This window comes from Lissotriton helveticus, chromosome 6 (genome assembly GCF_964261635.1).
Source record: "Lissotriton helveticus chromosome 6, aLisHel1.1, whole genome shotgun sequence".
Taxonomy (NCBI): Eukaryota; Metazoa; Chordata; class Amphibia; order Caudata; family Salamandridae; genus Lissotriton; species Lissotriton helveticus.
Window position 1 is genome coordinate 287,378,092 of NC_136067.1, and position 23,760 is coordinate 287,401,851.

General features: G+C 44.5%; 1 protein-coding gene across 1 annotated transcript in view; it reads left to right on the forward strand.

The window, feature by feature from the left end:
* HS1BP3 (HCLS1 binding protein 3) overlaps positions 1 to 23,760 on the forward strand; it is a 532,368-nt gene that overhangs the window by 507,452 nt on the left and 1,156 nt on the right. The window lies entirely within an intron of this gene.

A 23,760-nucleotide genomic window follows, 5' to 3' on the forward strand; every position in this document is an offset into this window, starting at 1 on the left:
ATAGGTCTCGCATTTGCGAGAGATTAAGCTATTGGCATTGTAAATGACAATGTCATTTATTTATGTTTTAAAAACAAAAATAATGTCATGAGCAATGCCAATAGCTCTAACTTTAACAAAGACGAGACCATTGCATTGTAAATGCTTGTTTTGTTCTAGATCGGGCTGCCTACTGGGGTCCTAATTTACTTATCATGTTTTCCCACTCGAATTAGCACAGATATGCTTTGAACTCAGTTCTCAATGTGTTTGTATTTCTATTTTTCAGTGTTGCCTACCCCATCTGTGTGCCATAATTTCATATTTTTTAATACTACCCTGACTTGTTTCACATCACTGTGGTCTATGAGTGCTAGGTGTTTCTAGCACATAGTGTTAGCGTTATCTAGGTGTTACACTTGCCGATTGTGTGGTGTTCATTGCCATTCATTACATCACATCAACCATAAGCATAGTGCTCTGTTGGTTTTACCCATACTGTTTCCTTTATGATGTGTGGATTGATCTGCAGTCTGGTATGTCTTGCTTAGGGCCTATTGTACAATGGAGCACATGCACCTCAGGTTAGTTAATAACCTGTTATTTTTGGGAAATTGTGCACTGAAACCTACTATCCATTTCATGCTCAGTGTTCTCCTCTCTTCACCAATACTCTTCAAGCTAAGATGTGGAGAAAATATTGACACCTTATGTAACCCTAATAAGTCTAATGCCTCTTATTTGTCACACATAGGTGTTACATTGATTGCGGACTTAGCGTCTTCCTTCTTTATTTAGCTTTTTGTACTACTCTGTACATGCTTGCTCTGTGTAGCCTTTAATCAAGCTTTATTATTAACTAAGTGTCTTGATTCTCTCTGTTCCCCTCTGATTTGTGTTATATGTGCCAACTTCTATTCGCCACCCCAGTGTGGATCCTCTATTTCTCCATCAGATGGCATCCCTTGATGTAAATTACAATTGACATACTTATTCATGTATATATATGTTACAAATGTGTATCATGTTCTTCGTCCGCATTCAAGCTGAATGGGACCTTTGTTTTGAGTCTTATAATCAGGCGTGAATGAAGGCGTCTGAGTTTGAGTACTCTATCTCTTCCTCTCTTATCTCTTGGCACACAGGTTTTTCCTTAATAATGCAGACTATTCCAGTCCCAGTCTGGATGCCCTTCTAAGTGTTTTTCCAGGGCATAGTTATGATCTTTATTAACAATTGCGCTGATATGTTCCAGAATGTGCTTCTTCAATGAACATTTTGTGCTGCTCACGTATTTCAGCCCACTGGGGCATTCAATCATATATACTACATAGTTTGTTTCACAAGTAATCCTGTGACTTATGGAATCCTGTTGTCACCTGTTGTTCTGTTATTGTTACATGTTTTGACCAATCTGGCACACTTTACACTTGTCACATCTGGGGAATCCTTTCCTGTGTTTCTACCGCCATATTTGTGATTTTTTGTTTGTAAAGTGGCTTCTCACTAGTCTGTCTTTAATTGTTATATTCTGTCTTTCACGTGCATTGTGGCCAATGTCAGGATCCTTACTGAGTAGATTCCAATACTTGTTCAGGATGCTATACATTTGTTGGATTTCCTTGATGAATGTAAGAATTACCCTGATGGTTTCATTACTCTTGCCCATTGTAATTTCCTTCTCCTTGTTCACCAGTGTTTGTGTGCGAGTCAACATTTTTACACGTTCCATTCCTTGTTTTATGTCACTGATTGGGTATCCCCTCCTCATAAATCTTTGTTTAGTCATTTTAAATTGCTTCTCCATCTCCCTCTCATCAGAGCAATTCCGTTTGGTCCTAAGGAACTCCCCATAGGGAATGCTTCTCTTCAGTGATTTGGGTTGGAAACTTGATCCATATAGTGTTGTTTCATGGTGTTCCCTTGAATGTATACTTTCACGTCCAAGAACTCGACTTCATTACATGTGAACAGTAGTCCACACTCGTTGTTGTTCAAGATGTTAGAATACGTTTCGAATTCTGATTTGGTCCCATTCCAGATCACAAAGAGATTGTCGATGAATCTTAGCCAAAGTTCGATTTTTTTATGTATGTGTTTCATTCTCCTCTGTCAAAGCCACGTTTTTCTCCCACAAACCAATGGTTAGGTTGGCATGGTTTGGAGAGAAGGAGACACCCATAGCTGTCCCACATACCTGGGTGTACAGCTATTGGTTGAACAGCAATACATTGTTTTTTAGGCACATGTCGATCATATTGAGTAGCATCTCTGAGTGTTCCAATTCTTTGATGCACCACTGTTTCAGAAAATACTAAATTGCTTTGAGTCCTTGATCATGGTCTATGGATGTGTTTTAAGACACCACATCTATTGTTACTAGCAAGTATCCTTCTTGCCACCAGTATTTGCTAGGATTCTGAGGAAGTCCCCCAAGTCCTTTATGTATGAACTCAAGTTTTTTACAATGGGAACCAGGAAGTAGTACACATATGTCGAAATGTTCTCATATAGTGCACCACAACTGAAGATTATGAGTCTCCCAGGTGGTTTAGAAAGTGTCTTGTGCACTTTTGGCAGGAATGGGGCTGTCATCCATCAGGAAAAGCCATCAGGAAAAGCAGTTCATCATCGCTCAATAGTGCATTCTCGTGCCATAGCTTCAGTTTCTTACTCAGCTCTAATCCGAGATCATTTATTGGGTTGCATTCAAGCTTTTCATAGTTATTGATATTGTTCAGTTGGCAGCATGCCTCCTCCGTGTAATATTTTTTGTTTAAGAAGATTATGTTCCCAGGCCCGGACTGTCTACAGGGCGTTTTGGTGAGCTGCCTAGCTGAGGGGGGACACATTCCATGCCAGAGGGTGGGTGTTACACACCCAAGAGTATTTTCTTTTAACATCTAATAATATTAAAAATTCATATAGATTAATACCCAGGTATTTAAATGAAGCCCTTCCCTGGGCTGATATGGGCCCCGGGGCTAGGTGTTTTTGTAATGGGGAGATGTGCCACACGACCCCCTCCCGGGCTGATTTCTCCCCAGGGGACCCGATACCGTGGGCCTGGCCTCTTTTTTCAAATAAAAAAAAAAGACATTAATAATTGGAGGGGAGCTGTGCGTTCCCACTCCCAGGTCGTTTTCGGCCACGGGACCCCCATTCTCCAGGGCCCAGCCTGTAGGGGACCAGGGCAAACACTGCCAATGATGAAGATCATAGGGGGAGCCTGTAAGGCCCCCGCGTCCCTGCAGGCTACCCTCCCACTGCGGGAGCCGACATTGCTTTGACAGAGGGGAAGCTGCTCACATGCAGCTCACTTTCTGTCTAACCAATTGTTCTCCGCTTTGAACAAGCAAGATCAAAATGACCTCGCTTGCTCAAAGCGGAGTGCCATTTGCTATGGCTTGGCGGGAGCGGTAAAGCTCCCTCCAAGCTATTGCAAACAGCTATGTTCTGGGGGTGGGCACCCTGGGATATAGCAGGAGCCGGTCCTGGTGGGTGGCGGTCCCCAGGGCCAACTTTGGCTCCAGATGGGGGGTCGTGCTGCCACCCTCCAATCTTCACTTTAGTCCCAGGGAAGTGGTGGTCGCTGGTTCCAGGGGTCTGCAACAGTTCCCTTGAATTATTTGTTGAGCCCCGGGGAGGTGGCAGTCCCCCTGGCTGCAGGGGAGTCTATTTGACCCCGAAACAGAAGGAGGTGGCGATTCCCGGGGCTGCAAGGAACAAAGCGGCCCCCCACATGCTATTACATGTGCCCCCTGGACTTGGCCTACCCGGGGGCTTTTTAAACACAATTGCTGGATATTCAGTCCCTACAGGATTCTGTTTTTTAGTTCAATGATGTATTTTAACTCCATCCTCCTTAGACGCAAATTGTTGTAACCACCCAGTGATTTGAGCAAAATTGTGTCTATTGCAAAGTGTCTGAGAAGTTCACTCTTACCATCATGCTTGCAGTTGAAATTGAATGCAACAGGGTATAATGAATGTCATTCCACCTAATGGCCGTCAGATGTTCTAATATTCTTTTCTTGACGGGGTGTTTTGTAATGCAAACAAATTGCTTTTCACAAGGACAGACTAACACATACACCACAAAATCTTAATGACATGATATATGTTTACCTAACTGCCTGAGTCTATTTAACTTCTGAATTGTGTACGTCAAAGTATAATAGCTATTTTAACAGGCCTTGTATCTGTCACATTTAGGAAACTCAAGGACACTAGGGGCCACATTACACAATAAGCAAATTTGTACTGTTTGCGCCGTGCACACTTTAAAAAAAGTGCGCCTGGTGTAAACAATGAAGATGTGTCTCTTAACGCGGGATTTCTGGTCTATTATTATCTTACCAGATCCCAGCTCAGGAATGTTGAATCATTGGTACCTGTCATTGAGTAAAAGGCAATCCACTACTAGGTTAATCAAGAAAGAACTTACACCACTCTAAAGAACCACTTACCACTGTAACAATTTTAAATGTTTATTGTAAAGCCAAAAGTATCTGGAGATACAAACATCTCAGAATAAGATTCAAAAGATATACAGGTATCAATATAAAAAGAAATTCTCTAAATGCTCTTAATCGGCAAAAGGAAATTATCAGAAATATCTCAAATACCATGAGAGTTGCAAGAATCGCTATGAGTTGTAACTTGAGAGTCATTTACAGAAAAGAAAAAAATACAAGTTAGACTGTCCCTACACTAGACTAAGTGACATCCCTACTTAACAAGATCTTTACCTAAAAAGGTGTCAGCCGTGGTGACTTCCAAAGAAGACCACACACTTCCCTTAGTCTTTTGTCTCAAAGTCGAAGTCTTGCAGTTCCCTAGCTGCCTACCCATCCGCTCTCTTAGGTTCCTCAGATCATCTGCTCTAACTCCACCCCGGGGTGCTGTCCCTAATACAAAATCACATTTCCAATAGGAACGCCCCTGGAGACGCCTCTCACGTGGTGTAGTTTCGAGCGGCAAATTCCATGCTGGTGCTCCTCGGGACTCTTCATTAAAGTTGACCTTGCTTCCCAGGCTTCTCTCCGACCAGGCGGTACCCCCTAAAATTCCTGAAAACTCCTACAGGCCTGTGCCTGGCGCCTCTGAACAAAAGTCTATTCATTATTTCTGATTTAAGTCCCTCTCGCACCTGCAAACAGACACTCTCTCGGTAGGCCCCAAATTCCGGCCTCCACCATATCTAGAAGTCGTAAAACATCTTGAACAGACCTTTCGTTCGTGCTCTATGCGACCTCTCCTTAACGAGCACATGCAGATCAAAGAAGCGACTTTATCTATTCAGGCCTACTAGAATTACATGAAACAGGCCTCTGCAATATGCACATTTAATTTCTTTGTTTAAACAGTATTCTAACTAACACACATTACTAAAATATAACACATCTATTTAAAACATATTTCAATTCTATGGTTAATAATACTTTGCAGTAAAATGACATTAGAATCCAAGTTACTTAAAAGTGTAGCAGCATCTTTCGTTTCTTGTGAAATGCCATGTGGCCTAAACATTTTCATGGTTTGCAGAATTACATTTCTTTTACACCCAACCTCGTAACGTGAGATTCCAACATCCTACTAACATTTCTATAGACCTCTACATTAGTTTCACACTGATATATGCATCCCTTATTCTAATTAAAACACTCATGTATATATTTTCTCTCCATAAATTGACACTCTTGTATATTTCACGCTAACCTAATACTACGTGCTTGTAAATATGGTGCACTTCTACATTTTCCAGATTTGTGCTCTCTCAATCCCCCCTTTGATGACTTACAGTAGTCATCATCATCACAACACCCTCTCTAAGGTATAGAGTATCAAACTGAAGTCGTTGCAATCTTCCCTCGTTTCATCTCCTCTAGAGCCCTCAAACTCCGGTACTGATTGTCCAGCATCGCAGCTAATCTCCTTCCCTGCTCTCGCATAGATCGCTGCAACCTGTTTGCTCTATACCATTTGTACAGTTTCACCAATCCCCACAAAGTGATTATACAAATCACTATTATGATGATAGGTTTCAATATGTACCAAATGATATTCTTTCCCAGGTTGGCAAACCAACCTCCAACTTTACCCATTCCTTGACCTACCTTTTCCCACACTGTTACCTTCGTCAAATCTTCTATCTCATGGTGTATTTCAGTAATATTTCGAATGTACTTTTCTAGAGGTTTTGAATTGTCTGGAATGTAAGTGCAACATTCCTGGACCTTCAAAGCCTTGCAGACTCCGCCCTCTTTGGCCAACAAAACGTCTAGAGCAAGTCGGTTTTGAAGAACCATTGCCCTTATCGATTGCATCTCTCCCTCCACCAGCATTAAAGATCTAGCAGTACTGGCGGACAACCTATCTACAACTGTTGCCAATCTTCTTATCTTAACATCATTGAGTGCTATCCCCAAAATAGGAAACATAGCACCAAACACATCTCCAACTACCTCTTCTGCGCTTACATCCCTTCTTCCTCTAGCTGATGTTCCTCTCTTTTTGGTTTCTAAGTCCTCAGCATGGTATATTTTGGGGAAGACAATTGCTAAATAACATGATCCATACCAATTATCTGGTAGTTTCACGTATGCATTTCTTCCACAGACAAAATACACATTCGGAATCGCCTGCCTTTCCTTCAGGAAATCCTTAGAATAGTACTCTAATTGGAAAGCATGTTCACAACTAACTTCTCCCACAAACACATTCTCATAATATGTTCGACTTCTGTGTATACATAGCTTTCCCCTTTTCTCTCGGTCTAACGCTATTGGACCACTGCTACCCTTTCTTTGGTGTTCTCTTTCTTCCCGGGTCCAATCTGTTTTCCATTGTCCCGAAGCTTTTAGAATCTTTTGTCTTCTATATCGATCATCCACCTGCCCTATAAATTTTTTCTCAATTTCTGACACTTTACAAGTCAAATTATTTCTTCGGGCATGTGAAGTATCTAACGTCCTCCATGGAAGGAAAAAATTCTGTAACCTGTCTTCACACTTATAATAATCCCACTTGTTGAGATGTTTATAATTTGGCACCTCTGGCAATACTGAGTCAAAGTTCGAGAAGTAATACTCAAACCCTTCTCGTTCATAAAATATGCTCAGCAACAAACTACATGAGATTCCATAGGTCAATGGAAGATGATGGTATCTGATGCCTTCATCTACAGAAGCTGGCAACTGCATACAGACGTAGCAGTTCTTCACCTCCATGACCTCAATATATTCATAAAGTAATTTGGCATAAGCATTCGTTTTAAAATTCCCCTGTGACTCATCTGCATGTAATCTTTTTATTTCAGCATCTAACAAAGCTTTCTCTTTCGCTGTATTTTCCCCCTGTTTACCAATCGTAGGAGGCTTCGGTGTTGGTACACTTTTTGCTTCTTTTTCTGCTATCACATCATTTTCATGTCCCACTATATAAGATACTGTAACTACTAAAACTATAAGAGAAATCACTACCCCTAAAAGTGTGCCTATTATGCATTTTGCCCTGCGGTTCGGGTTGCCAGCCTCCATGGTCTCAAAACAGTGTAGTTCTGGTTTTCTTTCACAGTACAAGTCTCTTTTCTTTGCTTCTCCAATCTTTCGAACCACACCTGGAAGCTGAAAAATCCCCTCCGCAAAACAGTCTCTGAGTTCTGTAGCAACAAGCAACCTTAGTCCTTCTCCATCCTCTAAAATGGAAATCCCTAATTTCTTCTTCTTCTTCTTGGCACTAGGTTATCTCTCAATCTGTATTGACAAAGTTCTTTGCAAAGTCTTTAGTAATCCGAAACTATGCGTGTTCCAAGAAGTTCCACCACTTGCTCGAATATTTCCATACGAAGAAGAATTCCCTCAAGTATTGGACACCTCGAACAACAACATGGAAATTCAACTGTCTCTAGGATCAACTTTCTTATTCCGCTCAGAAGAGGAGGATAGACGATGTTAAGTGTCAGCAATCTTTCAACCTCCGCTCCTGGTATCAAGAACCTTACTTCCACTGTGATGATCGGGTCAGTTCTGGTCAGGGTCACTTCCCTCACCCTCCCAGTTCTGCGTCCCGCTGAGGACATCTGTAGAGAGGTAGGTCCACTCAGGAGTAGCGTATCTTCTGCAAGGCACTCGCACCCTCCTTGATCTTCTCAGACCTTCCTGCTCTTGTCCTTGTGCACTTTCTTCTGGATCTGAGTCTTCGGATATAGGAGCAGGAGTTTCCTCTCGAGCTGGCTTCAAGCTTGGCCTCCTTTTTCTTTCAGGCCAGGTAGCTGCTCCACGCCTTGTTCTCCTATTTCTTGTCCGTTCACTCAGTTCTTGATCACTCTGAACTTGCTCTGTCTCTGAGTTGGTTTCACAACAGCTTTCTCCTTCAGTAGCAACTTCAGTTTCGCTGCCGTTCTGTTTTCCTTCCTCTTTTGGATCTGTTACACTCCCAACTTCTTCAGACACCCCCACAGCTTGACTGATCCCCTCTTGCGATTCTTCCTCCACCACTGGATTTTCGTCTGTGAGAGGAGCTGTTTCTTCCAGGGGTGCTGGAACTCTTCGAGTATGGGAAGCGTGGATCCAATTTGGCAGTCCTCCGCACTTAACGGCGGTGTTCGTGATTAGGATTATCTGGTAAGGCCCCTTCCAGCGCACGTCCAAGCAGTTCTTCCGGACGTGCTTCTTCACCAGCACCCAGTCTCCTGGGCACAGGTCGTGGCACTGATTTCTTGAAGGTGGGACTTCTGCGGCCTGTACCTGAAGAGACACAGAATGAATGGCGTCAGATAACCCCTTGCAGTAATCCAGGATCAGGTCATCTGTAATGTTCAGTAATGCAGTTGTTGGAACAGTTGGAAGTCTCATTGCCCTCCCCATCAACACCTCGTGTGGAGAGAGACCTGTCCTCCTGTCGGGTGTGCTACGCATGCTCATAAGGACCAAAGGAAGAGCATCAGGCCAACTTAGGGAAGTTGATGAACACACTTTAGCAATTCGACATTTCAACGTCCCATTTATCTGTTCCATGATACCTGAAGCCTCTGGTCGATAGCTACAATGCAATTTCTGATCAATGTTCAATGCAGAGCAAAGCATCTTCACAACTTTGCTGTTAAAATGTGTCCCTCTGTCCGATTCCAGAGAGGCAGGCACCCCGAAGCGCGGTATCAATTCTCTAAGCAACAACTTTGCTACTGTGAGTGTATCGCACCTGCGTGTAGGGTACGCTTCAACCCATCTGGAAAATATGCATACTACCACCAGAACATACCTAAGGCGGTTGACCCTTGGCATTTCAATAAAATCCAATTGCATTCTGTTGAAAGGCCCCCCAGACCTCCCAATGTGACTCAGTGTAACTGGTGTTCTTTTCCCTATGTTCAACTGCTGACAAGTAACACATCGCTTACACACTGCTTCTGCTGCAATCCTAAACTTTGGGCAATACCAAGTCTGCCTGAACACCCTCAGCATGGCATCCCTTCCCAAATGCACTGGACCATGTATCTGTCGTGCCATTGGACTCGCTAACGCCTCAGGTAACACGGCCCTTCCATCTGCTGAAATCCAAAAATCCATTTCGCTTCTCACACACCCTGCTGTTTCCCACGCCTGCTTCTCAGATTCAGGTGCATTGTCTTGCATTTGTTTCAAATCTTCCCAAGTATCGACTGTTTCTAACATCATGCTCAATTCTGTCCTTTCCTGAGCCCCACTTACTTCCACCTCCGTGAAAGAATAACCATGCTCCGCACAATAGCGGGCAACTTCGTCTGCATATCTATTTCCTTGTGACACAAAATCTGTATTTTTCGTATGAGCTACACACTTTACAACCGCGATTTCAGCTGGACCCTGTAATGCTTCTAACAACAGCCGCACAAATTCTCCATTTCTGATTGGCGAACCAGAGGAGGTCATGTAACCCCTCTGAGACCACAATTGCCCGAAATCATGAACTACACCGAAACCATATTGGCTATCAGTATAGATGGTGACTCTAATTTTCTTGCCTGCTATACAGGCACGTGTCAATGCAATGATTTCTGCTACCTGAGCGGAGTGTACTCCTTCCAGGCAAGCGGCTTCCACAACTACAGTAATGGTGCAAACAGCATAAGCTGCTCTCAACCGACCAGTATCGTCCCTTAAACATGAACCATCGACAAAGTAAATTTCATCGGGGTCGATCAATGGTTCATCTACAATATCTGGTCTGGGCTTCGTGCATAGTTCAGTCACATCAAGGCAATCGTGATCTTCACAGTCTTCGCTTTCTATGTCATTAGGAAGTGGCATCAGAGTAGCAGGATTCAAGACAGAGCACCTCTTAAGGGTCACGTTCTCTGCAGCAAGAATAACTTGCTCATAGCGCGTGAGCCTACTGTTGGTCAAGTGCTGGGTCTTGGTCCTGGTCATTAACAGTTCCACAGAATGAGGTACATACACCACTAACTGGTGTCCCATCACAATGCTTTCACAACGCTCAATGCTGACACCTGTTGCAGCAACGGATTTGAGACATCCAGGCAACGCTGCGGCTACTGGATCTAAGGTAGCCGAAAAGTATGCAACTGGTCTACGGGCATTCCCATGTACTTGCACTAAGACTGACAAAGCACAGCCCTCCCTTTCGCAGCAATAGAGGGAAAATGGCTTTTCATAATCCGGCATCCCCAGAGCCGGAGCACGACACAAGTCATCTCTCAGCTGTAGGAACGCCATCAAGCACTCGTTGTCCCATGGTACCGGATCACTCACCTCCTTGTGCGTCAGTTTCTGTAAGGGTTTTGCTTTCAGTGAAAAGTTAGCTATCCACTGTCGGCAATAACCAACCATTCCTAGAAACATCCTGACTTCTCTCTGTGTTGTAGGCGAGTTCATCTTCATGATTGCCTCTATTCTATCTGGTGACACCTTACGCTTTCCCTTTTCTATCCGATGACCCAAGTACTGTACTTCTGTCAGACAGTACTGCAATTTACTCGGAGATACCTTGTGTCCATTTTCAGCTAAATGGTTCAGCAAGGCGATGGTGTCTTCCTTGCAAGCTTCTTCTGTTCCTGACGCAACAAGTAGGTCGTCTATGTACTGGACCAGAACCGAATTCTGGGGAAGTACCAGACTTTCAAGATTCTTTTTCAGTAACTGATTAAAGATTGATGGGCTATCTGTGAACCCTTGTGGGATTCTACACCATGTTAAGACGCGATTCTCCATTTTAAACGCGAAAAGGTACTGGCTCTCTTCGTCTAATGGGATTGAAAAGAAAGCCTGACAAAGATCTATCACTGTGAACCACTCAGCTTGGAATGGTATCTGAAACAGTATCACTGATGGATTCGGTACCACTGGACAACATGAAACAACAATGTTATTAATTTTTCGCAGGTCCTGTACTATCCTAAATTTCCCACTAGGTTTCTGCAAACCCATAATCGGGGAGTTGCATGGACTTCCCACGATTTCTTTCAGTATTCCCTGTTTAATCATAGAGTCGATCACGGGTTTTATTCCTGCAATCGTCTCTTGGGACAGCTTGTATTGTGGCGTTCTTGGATAATCAATATTTGGTTTCACTATGATCTTCACTGGCTCTACCCCTTTGACCAATCCTATCTCTTCTCCTGTAAAATCCCATACTTCTGATGATACTGCCTCACGTAAGTCCCAAGGAAGGTCCTCCACTGTCAGAGTGGGATACAGTTCTATGCATGTTCTTGAATTCACAATTTTGAAGGTAGCATCATCATCTGTCGTTTCTACCTCTACTCCCTGAGGCGTGCAGTATATGGTACAGTTCAGTTTGCACAATAAGTCCCTTCCTAACAGACACACAGGACTTGAATCACATACTACAAACTGATGTTCATTCATGTAATTTCCGATTTTCACTGACACTGGTTCCGTCAAAGGGCTAGTCATTCTCTTGTTTGCGACTCCCACCACCTGAATTGTTTCCCCCGACATTGGTAGATCCGGAACCACTGCTGATCTCAAAGTTGATCGAGTAGCTCCAGTATCCACCAAGAACGTTGTAGGACACCCTGCCACTTCAGCCTCAACAAACGGTCCTCTTTGATCCACTTCCAGAACTGCCCCGAGGGTACAGTCCTCTTCTTTGCTTACACGTTGTCCAGTCAATGGATCAATGTAATAACATTTTTCCTCATCTATGAAAAGAGGCATTTGTCTAAAGACCTTTCCCCCTGTCGAAATCTTTGGTGGCTGCGGAAACTGAGCTCGTGGAGCCGAAGTCCCCCCTTTGGCCACCTTGATTCTCGGCACTGGTACCCCTTGAGCTGGAACCTCTGGAATCTCCTCCTCTACTTCTCCGTTCTCAGGGTTATAGGGACACTCGCGTCTCCAATGTCCCACCTGATGACACTGGTGGCACTTCGTCGTTTTCTTTAAAGTAGCAAGGTCTATTCTAGGTCTCGGGTTTTCCTCGTTGTCTCTATTCTGTCCATTTGGTTTTCGTCCCATTGTCCCTGTTCCCTGTTGGCGCTGTCCACCCTTTCCAGCTGACTGCATCTGCACTACCATCAGCTTCTCTTTTAGCTTCTTTGCTTTGGAATCTATTTCGTCACTGCAGTACCTGGCATCTCAAAATCTCATCTAATGGTCTGTTTTGCCAACAAATCAAATGTTGCTGAATCATCAAACAAATATCAGGTCTCAACCCCAAAACAAACTTTGACACAAACTGTCCTATATCCTTGGGGTCCATTACATCGAGTCCACTGTATTGTTTGAATGTTTTCAGCAATCTCTCATAAAACTCATGAACTGTCTCCTTGGGTTCCTGTCTTGTTCGGTCTATTTTTACCCAATCTATGTCTTGTGGTGGGACCTTTTCCTTCAGCCAAGTTATTACTCTTTCATATTTCAACATTACAGTTTCAGACGGTCCATTTGTGGCAGCATCCCTTTCGGGTTCTACCGTTGGCCACTCGACACTAGTCTTGCATGCTGTCCACAAATCTCCTGGCACCACAATGTCAAACAAGGTGTTTAAATCAATCCACAATACCTTCGATATTTTCACAAACCTTTCTACCTGCTTATACCACTCAACAGGATTGTCCCTTAACTTCGGAAATGAGTTGGTAAATGCAGCCAAATCTCCTCTACTCCAGGGCACATGTACATAGTTCCCATTCGATATTTCCCTCAAAGGAAATGCCTCCATCTGCATTACCCTTCCTTCCGGAGACATCACACTCGTGCTCCTCCTGACAGTACCCCTTTTGGACCACCTCTCTTCCCACTTGTCCAGATCTCTCCATGCTCTTATTCCTGTTATCAGCTCCCTTATGTGTGTTTTTAATCCTGTAGTTCTCTTCTCATCTAAGTCTTGGTCTGAATACTGCAACCTATGGTTACTCTGTAATGTCCTCGTTCTGGACAAGTCTACCATATACTTGTCTGCCAGTCCAGACAGTTTCTCATGAATTGCTCTTGCCTTTCGGGTAATATCTTTTGCTATAAACAGTAACTCGTCTTGTTCATACAGGTCAATCCTTTCTAAAGGCAACGTCCCATCTATTATCTCATCCAGGTCAGATTTTAAGCTAGTGACATCGAGTCTTTTGGCCTTTACTGCAGCTTTCAGTATGCTAGCTCTAGGGGGTCCATTCTCATCTCTCCCATCCCAGCTCCGAGTCCTACGTCTAGGCTCAGGCGAGTTATGGGGAGTCCTCCCTTGTTCCCATCTCTCCAGGTCCCATGCAGTTCCATCCTCTCTGGGTGTATGGTGAAACACTTTCCCATTTCTCATAATCCCACCAGTCCCATCCTGCATGATTTCTCTAGATGCATGGTAAGACATTCCGTTATTCCCCCTTTCCTCGCCATTTGCCGGTGGTCCCTGATCTCTCGACCCATGGCAAGATCCTTCACTGTTCCCCATGCTCCCACGACTCCAGTGCTGTACATTCTCATTAGGTGCATGGTGAGTACATCTAAACCTCTCTCTGTATTCTTGGGTCCGTTGGTCTCCCTCGCTTTGAATGAGACGAGACGTCTCCCCACATCTTGTACTTCTCTCACGTCTCTCCTGCTCATTCCCACCGTCAGTATGATGTATAACTCCTCTACTCTCCGGCCTGTTACCATCCCACTCCTGACTACTTGCACTAGCCCCGCAGTGAGACAATGTTCCGTTGCCTCGGCTTCCCCATTCTGCTTCTGTTCTTGGCCTGCTGGTTGGTGCTTCTGTGGACCCATCCCATTCTCTCAAATCGGCCCTTAGCTCCTTAAAGGATTTCGGCCGTGGTCCCCTCAGGTCCATCGGTCCTCTCTGGCCCCCCTGTTCTGCTGCGGGACCCACTGCTGGATCAAATGGGGTGCTCCACGTCACTGGTCCTGGCAATTGCCTCCAGGCATTTGTCGTGTTATTTCTCCTTTCCATTTCTGCTCTCTCTCTATCTAACCTCACCTGTTCTTCCTCTCTGTCTCTCTCGGGGTTGTAAATCGATACTATAGGACCTATGGTAACGGGTACTTGTAGAGCGTCTGGCAACCCATAGGACTCAACCCTCTCTGTTTCCGGTACCTTCTGCACCACAAACCTTCCGACTACTCTCGGTACTGTACTAGGCTGAGGTGCCTCTTCACCTTTGTCAGGTGTCCACTCTGATATAGGGAGTGGTACATACCCCTCTATGGCAGCCCCATCATCCCTTGCGAGTCCCCTATCCTCCATTCTCCCAACGTTCGGAGGCGGTCTATCTATTAGCAACCTATTTATCAAGTTGTCCTCCGACTCGCTCTCCTCATCCTCTTCCATGAGCCTCTGTTCTCCTGTCACCTCTCTCACTGGGTATAATTTGTCCACCTCAATAGCCTGTACCCTCCATCTCTTGGCGTCCGCATCCCATTTGGCATCTCGCACTGCCCTTACTGATCGCTTCAACCTTTCTTGGCGCCTGTTCAGATTTCTGTCGTGTGCCGCCCTAAGCCACGCATTAAGGGCCTCAAACTGGGTTGGTCTAGGCGGAGGATTCAATGAGGACATAATTGATTTCAGCCGATCTAACGCCTCTAACTTGAACGTTCCATACTTAGGAAACGTCAGTTCTTCATTCCCTTCCGAAATCTTATTCCATTCACTAATCCATAGTATCGTATGCAAGCCAACATTCGCTGCCATATAGTAAGCTGGTGTACCCTCTGGCGGTGCCTCTTCCCCGTAATAAGAATTCCTTCTTTTTCTCTTAAAAATCTCTCTCAAACATTTAAAACACTTCATGTTCAAAACCTACAGAATTTCTATTTTTTCTCCGCGTCTGTTTACTTCCTGATGACAATCCACCAATCTCAGCACGGTTCTTGCTAACTGCCCTATCAGAACGCGGCTTTTCACTGACGTCACACCAACCGCCCTATCACGGCACGGCTTCTCACTAACCGGCCTATCTCAGCGCGGCTCTCGCTGACGTCACTCGTGCCCCTTCGCAGCAGTTCCCCTCCTTTCTCTGCTCGTCTCCGCGGTTATGCATTCGTCCCATTCATACTCCGAAAAATGATTACTTCCGTCCAAGCGATCACTTTTCTTTGACTGTACGCCCACAGTCTATCTGTAATTGTCACCTTAACTGACGAAATATCTTTCCGTTTACGTCCAGACAATCGCCATCTCTGATAGGTTACTTACACACAGTAACTTTCGACCTGCGTCCGTTACTCACACATACACTCTTGCGTTCCCCCTATCTCGGTCCTGCGGCGGTCAATGGTACCTCATGACCTCCTTACTCCGGTCGACAATTACTCTGGATGTTCGATACACCCGAACCACTTAAGCTCTACCCCGAACTTAAGATTTTACCAGGTTGCGCGCGCTCACAACCTTCTCACAATCACACTACAGGCATTCAACTCCGCATGACATTACAATACAAATACAACACAAAACACCGCAATCTGTCCACGCATGACCCTTTTTATACTCACTCTCGTCCGATACTGCTGCTTTTCTCTCTCCGTCAGTGCCTTCTTCGGCAGGCCACCTCTCGAACTCTAGGGACCTTGGGGTAAACTAACCTAGTCTAGATCACCTTCCTCAAGAAGGTAACCATCCTAATCTGCTACCAACTGTTAACGCGGGATTTCTGGTCTATTATTATCTTACCAGATCCCAGCTCAGGAATGTTGAATCGTTGGTACCTGTCATTGAGTAAAAGGCAATCCACTACTAGGTTAATCAAGAAAGAACTTACACCACTCTAAAGAACCACTTACCACTGTAAAAAGTTTAAATGTTTATTGTAAAGCCAAAAGTATCTGGAGATACAAACATCTCAGAATAAGATTCAAAAGATATACAGGTATCAATATAAAAAGAAATTCTCTAAATGCTCTTAATCGGCAAAAGGAAATTATCAGAAATATCTCAAATACCATGAGAGTTGCAAGAATCGCTATGAGTTGCAACTTGAGAGTCATTTACAGAAAAGAAAAAAATACAAGTTAGACTGTCCCTACACTAGACTAAGTGACATCCCTACTTAACAAGATCTTTACCTAAAAAGGTGTCAGCCGTGGTGACTTCCAAAGAAGACCACACACTTCCCTTAGTCTTTTGTCTCAAAGTCGAAGTCTTGCAGTTCCCTAGCTGCCTACCCATCCGCTCTCTTAGGTTCCTCAGATCATCTGCCCTAACTCCACCCCGGGGTGCTGTCCCTAATACAAAATCACATTTCCAATAGGAACGCCCCTGGAGACGCCTCTCACGTGGTGTAGTTTCGAGCGGCAAATTCCATGCTGGTGCTCCTCGGGACTCTTCATTAAAGTTGACCTTGCTTCCCAGGCTTCTCTCCGACCAGGCGGTACCCCCTAAAATTCCTGAAAACTCCTACAGGCCTGTGCCTGGCGCCTCTGAACAAAAGTCTATTCATTATTTCTGATTTAAGTCCCTCTCGCACCTGCAAACAGACACTCTCTCGGTAGGCCCCAAATTCCGGCCTCCACCATATCTAGAAGTCGTAAAACATCTTGAACAGACCTTTCGTTCGTGCTCTATGCGACCTCTCCTTAACGAGCACATGCAGATCAAAGAAGCGACTTTATCTATTCAGGCCTACTAGAATTACATGAAACAGGCCTCTGCAATATGCACATTTAATTTCTTTGTTTAAACAGTATTCTAACTAACACACATTACTAAAATATAACACATCTATTTAAAACATATTTCAATTCTATGGTTAATAATACTTTGCAGTAAAATGACATTAGAATCCAAGTTACTTAAAAGTGTAGCAGCATCTTTCGTTTCTTGTGAAATGCCATGTGGCCTACACATTTTCATGGTTTGCAGAATTACATTTCTTTTACACCCAACCTCGTAACGTGAGATTCCAACATCCTACTAACATTTCTATAGACCTCTACATTAGTTTCACACTGATATATGCATCCCTTATTCTAATTAAAACACTCATGTATATATTTTCTCTCCATAAATTGACACTCTTGTATATTTCACGCTAACCTAATACTACGTGCTTGTAAATATGGTGCACTTCTACATTTTCCAGATTTGTGCTCTCTCATGTCCTATTACGGTGAATGCGCTGCCCCCAGGGCAACTTGGGGGCAGTTTATTCAGGTGAAAAATGGAGCAGCAGCTTTACAGGCACTCCGTGTTTTCACAGTGCAGGCGGCAACCCACCTGCCCTTTAAAGGGGGATTAGAGATCCCGTTGCAGGCGGGTAAAGTCAGTGACTGCACCTGCCTACAAGTGGATGTCTGGGGTGTCCAGTGGACCCTCCTACCCCTGCCAGGGGGATGCTCTCAGGGGGACGCTGGCAGTGCGCCAATGTTTAGGTTGCACACTGTCAGTTCGCCCACTGACAGCTTCTTTGCCTTTAAGTCCACGTCTGTAATAAGGCGCGGGCACAGAGGCAATTGAATTCTCTCATTTGCATGGGGCAGGCCCCCATGCAAATGAGGGAACACCCCCTGCAGAGAGCGCTTCATCTAGTGTGTGCGGCCCCTTCTGTAATACCAAAGTGCCCCGGGGTGTGCAAAATGGGTGCAAACGCGCGTTGCACCCCGGTGCACTAATATGGCCCCTGGTTTACTCTCTGCTGGCGTAGTGATGATCTTCATATATTCTTCAACGGTTTGTATCTTCTGTATGTTCTAGGAGGAGACTGTTTGATGAATTTAGCAGTCACACTTTCATATCTTAAATATGCCAGTGCAAAAGAGTTACTCATATTTTACTGTTTTTTAGTTATTGTTTTTAAATAATACTGCTTAGAAAAATCGTCATTATGGAGCTTTACACCATGCTCCTATATTCCACAACATTCCTAAATTTAAGAATATCCATCCAGACCTCAGAGTGGTCTGGAAACATTTCCCCATCAGTAGCTCCGCAGCGCCACCAGGTGGCACCATGCAGCTTCAGCTGTTACTCCTCCCACCTGATATGACTACATAAGGGAGTGTAAAAGGTGCCTACCAACACGCTGACATTAGCTCCTGTTTTTTTGTTTTGACGCTCTCTGTAGCTCTCTCTCATATGTCCCAGTAAATGTTTTGGGCTCCAAACCCTGTCATAAGTGTAGCAAGCTGGTGTGTCTATCAGGTCCGCATGGCATCTATATATGTGGTGTCTTGGCTCTGACTATGACCCCTTGACATTTTACTTGTTTTCTTCAACACACCAGAAGTCCATCACGGAGCGAGAGAGCAAATTATTGACTAACGCCCAAAGGGAACCCCTTTTACTACAGGTAAATCTGGCAACAGGGAATGATCTCACAAGAGTTTGTCCTGCATAAATCACAAAAAGCTCTATAGGAAGAAGAAAATATTTTTTTTCTTTTTTAAGGAAACGGTCCCAAATACCATGTCCCATGCAGCGTCATTCCATAACTCTGGGCTCATCCTCATCTTCTGAGCTGATTCCAAAGCTGCAGAACTTTCAGTTGAAACTCTCTACTCCATCTAGACTTCCAAAATGTCAGCTACCAGGGGACCTCACCAAAAGGGAGCATCCCTTACCTCTCTGGTATATGGAGTGTCTTCTTTTACCACAGTGGTGCATACAACTGCAGAAATTAGAACCGATGTTGCTCTATGTGGAGCCAAAATCTAACATTTGGATGGAAATCATGTAACCTACCTCTTTGGCTGGCAAGCCCCTGCTTCCATTTAATGAAGCGTTACTGAAATTTGTTTTGTCTGCATGAAATTAGCCCCTTTTAGCCCAGCAGTCTACAGCCAAATTGCCATGTGCCCTCACGCCAGGTGACACAGAATTCTTGTCTTCACATCCGTCATTAAAGAGCCTGGTGGTTCAACCTTCATCTTCAAAAGTGGACCTGAGTGCCTTCTCCACCTAGGTGGGATGAGGAGGGAAGAAGGATGGAAGGTGAGTAGACTAGGTCATGAAATCACACTGAGCAAAAAGGCTGGGTAGACGGGGAGGGGCATTTTGCCTGGTAAGAAAATTGCATAAGGTAGAGAAACTTGGAGGCCTAGAGGTTATCCAACCCCACCGGCTGAAGTTATTGATACTAACAACATTGTCTTCCGGGTAGGAAGTCTAACTGGATGATTGACAATTGGGGAGAGGATGTAGCCTTACGGCTAGAGCAGTCTACGTCGAAGCTGGAGAACCGGGTCGATTCTCGGCTACGACGCTCAACATCCTGTGATTCTGGGCAAATCACTTAATCTCCCAGTCCCTAAGATAAATGAATGTGTCCTTGTGTAGCAAAACTGGTGCTATGTAAAGCGCTCGGATACCTGATTTCTCGGTTCTATTTCCCCCTATATAAATCTCCCCCTCCCCCCCCCCAAAAAACAAATTTGCACATTTGCTCAAAAAGAGTCAAAACTCTGCACAAGTACAATAAATAGTGAGGGGAAAGAGATAAAATAAACTTTTCAGAAAATGTGCCTCTAATGGCAACCAAAATAATCATGCCTGATCAGCTGATAAAACAGCCAAGTAACCCTTAAGTGCAGCCACTGCCAGCTCCCGCTATGCAAGATACAGTGCAATGTGCAGGATATCCGAAAGGTGTGATTAAAAGGGGTTCTTTTTTAGGAAACCCCTCACTCACCGACCTGGTCGGTGACATGCTTCATCATCGTGCACAAGTTTGTATCAGCGACTCACAAACAGAATTTGTAGTGTTTTTTCTGGAAGCCAAGATAATGTCTGCAATTTCGTCTATGGGGAAAAGCACTTTAAGGTCTGGGGTGGAGGACCTAACCATCCTGCTTTTAGAGCTGGTACCTCCTGCATGGGAGAGGAAGAGATGGCCTGAAGCTGAGGGGCAGTAGATTAGTGTACAATGTCCTCCTTGTTTAGTCTGGGGCAAAGATGATCAGCTGTGACTCCTCTACTGCACTCAGAGCCATAGAATTAGTACAAATGTGTATAACAGGCTCTAAGGTCAGCTAAAATATTCAGAGAGAAACATATCAGCTGAAACATTCAGAGGGGAACCTATGCCACAGAATTGAGGACACTTCCTGTTGAGGACTGTGGAGAAAGGATGCATTGATAGCCAAATCTGAAGAATATCACTTCAGTCACTTCATCTTCAGGTCTCCTTCATGATCCTCCAGAAGGCACAGACTGAACGCATTCTTGCTCCAATTGAGGGAAGCAGACAGATGGGCCGCTACCGGGAAAATTCCCTGTAGCTGTGTATTCTGCCACAGGCAAGCCCATGACCCTACAACCCCCTGACAGTTGATGTAAAGAATGGTGTTGGAGCTATTTGAAAGAATCTGACTGGTGCTCCTTGAGAAGGAAAGGAGAAGTGCCTTAAAGGTAAGATAGACCATCCACAGCTCCAGCAGGTGTGTGCAGATAGCGCTCAGACACAGACAAAACCTTGCACCATAAGTTACCCAGATGAGCGTCCAAGCGAGGAGGTATTCGTGCCCATGGTAGCCTGTGCTTGTGGAGGACTATGAGGATGACTTACCTCAATAATGGAGAGGTGCATCCACCAGTGCAGGTACAGGTGTATCGACTGGAACAACTATCCCTTGGCCAAGGGGCTATCTTGGTGATGGAACCACAACCATCACATGCTCTACTGGAGGACCCTCACCCACCATCTGGCCTTCAGAACCAGCAAGATACACAAGGCTTGGAGGTCATGCAGGCATAGGACTGGTAGATGGGTCTGAGCCAGCTTCTTAAACTTGTCTTGCTCTATGAGCAGGCTGATTTCTATGATGTATCTAAGGCGTACTTGAAGAACGCAAAGTAGTAGGAGTAGAATCATGTGTTCTTTTCTTCCTGCTGCTCAACCTCCATGGCCTCCTTGGTTCACCTCTGCCTCCAGAATGGAAGCATGTGAAGGAGAGATCGTACTGGCAGAAGGACAATTGTTCAAAGGGAGGGACACGATAGGTAAGGCGGAGCCTCTGCAGATCAGCTTGATGGCCCAATGCTCTTTTGTGATTATCTTTCCACTGCTGGAAAATTGGGAGGCCCCTAACCCTTGACAGAAAATGGTAGGATAAGGAATGGAGTCAGAGAATTTTTGAAGCAGCACAACTGGCAGAGGATGGGGTACAGGAACAGCTACTTCTTCTCACGGCTCCTACATCAACACCTGCCACAAAAAATTTGCTGACGTGTCTGGACCAGTTGAGAAGTTTGCCTAAACTCCCAAACTGTGGAACAGCCTTGAAATTTTCTGCACTGCTCATGGAACTGGCTCGCTCGCGAGGTCAGATCCAGCATCCAAGGTTTAGCTCTGTTATTCTTAAAGTGTTCTAGGGAGGAGTCTTCCTTCTCACAAAAAGGTAACTTGCCATCAAACGGAATGTCCATCAAAGTGGCTTGGACATCTCCTAAAAAGAAGAGTTGAGTGAATGTGTTATGTACCCCAATATAGGCCTAAATAACTAAATGATCTTTCACCTACATTTGTCCTACCTTCCTCTGCATAACGGTTCTAGCACTGACCTATGTGCTGAATAAATGTTGATCGGTTTCCTTGGAACTAGCCTAATTTATTATGCATGACGAATCTTAGAAACGTCCCCTGCACATGACATACATAACAGGATTAACATACTCTGTATAAAAGCCATTGTCATCTTCAGCCTAGGGGGGGAAAACTACTTTGCATAATTGTAGGTATTTACTTAAGCTCATTTACTTAATCCTACTCATAACATATTGATTATGTTAGGAACCCTGAGGCTATCTATATGGTATAAAAGAACCATACATACATTAGATAGACAGAGGAGAAACGTCCACGCTGACATAAGAAGCTGAGGTCCTTGGACAGAGAAGCTCCAGCATGCAGTGGTGCGACACCCCTTGCAGGGTGTCCAACTCGAGACCAAGATCGGTTCCTTCATTCTATCCCATCAGGTAATGGGGTTGGCTCTTTTCTAGGAAATTCTTGGCTTTACACCCACATACATGCTAGGTACACTTAGGTGCACTTAGATAGCGTCTGCGTGATAGGGGTGCGCTTGATTACTGTCATGATTATATGCCTTCATATATTCACTGTTTTAGCAGCATGGTATAATTTAAGCTTCTATTTACTCTGTTGGGGCTTGTAATCTTATACATGTACTTCTTTCAAATGATAGTCCCAGCAAACATGTTTGATACTTGAATGACGCTGGTTCAATAAATGCTTATTGAAAATGTCCCCAAGGTTTATTCTGTGTATCTCTCTGAGACCAAGTGAGCACGAGTGACTAGCGAAAAGTACTGTACTGTTTCTATGATCCCTGAAGAATCAAGGGTTGTCATGTTCGATAGTTGACAGAAAGTGTTCGCTCCTTGGTAAGGCTAGGGGGCTTATGGTGGCACAGTGAGCTAGCTGGTCTAAAGGCTAACATATCCTTTGTGGGTGTCCGGAATCAGTCTAGACATCAATCCCCTAGTTTATGTTGTTCAAACGTGCAGAACCTATGTATTTTTAGGAACTACATGACAAATTTAGGCATGGCAGCACAGCTCGACAGTTGTGCCCCTGGGCCTGGTCACGGTATCTCCAGAATCCAAGCCGCACTTTAGAATCTGCTGTGACACATTCAAGCCACTGATGACCTAATCAGAAAATGAGGTCTTCATGTGTGCCAGTGGGCTTATAATTGCCAATTTGCTAATCCCCTCTAGGCATGGATAAAGCGGCCTAGTAGGCTTGTGGTATTCACTGTACAAAAAGTGAAACCGCTTGAAGCAAAAACCTTCTCATTATACTCGCTGTCTAGGAGAGCTGAAGCCATCTACTACACCAACCACACTCCACAGGACCCTTTGGATGAATAGCATTTTGTGGGCCTTGCCTGGGCCAACAGAGGCAAGGCTGTCACTAAATGCATCAATTACATTGGGCTTCAAGATATGCTATGCCTTGGTCAGGAAAGCCCTCCTGGAACGGATTAGTGCCACAGGCTTTCTTGTGGCTGATATCTGGCAGGCAGTCGAGTGGTTATTGCTGCATATTATTTGATAATCATTACTGCCTCACAACCCGAGCACCCGGTGAATGATACTTTGCCAGGGTAGGGCTGCATGACTGCATGGCAGCATGACTTTGTTATATGATCAGCACTACTGTTTCCACCTTCCGGAGCACTTCGGGGCTCATTCTTAAGGTGATGAAGATGTATTCATCAGAACACAATTCTTATTTTTTCGATAACAATATTTCTGGTGAACACATAACTCTCCTCCGTATTTCTCATTATACTGTCTTGTTGAGTCAGTGCCATATATGACAAGATCCCAAGATGTCCAGACATATATATGGGATGTTATTGTTGC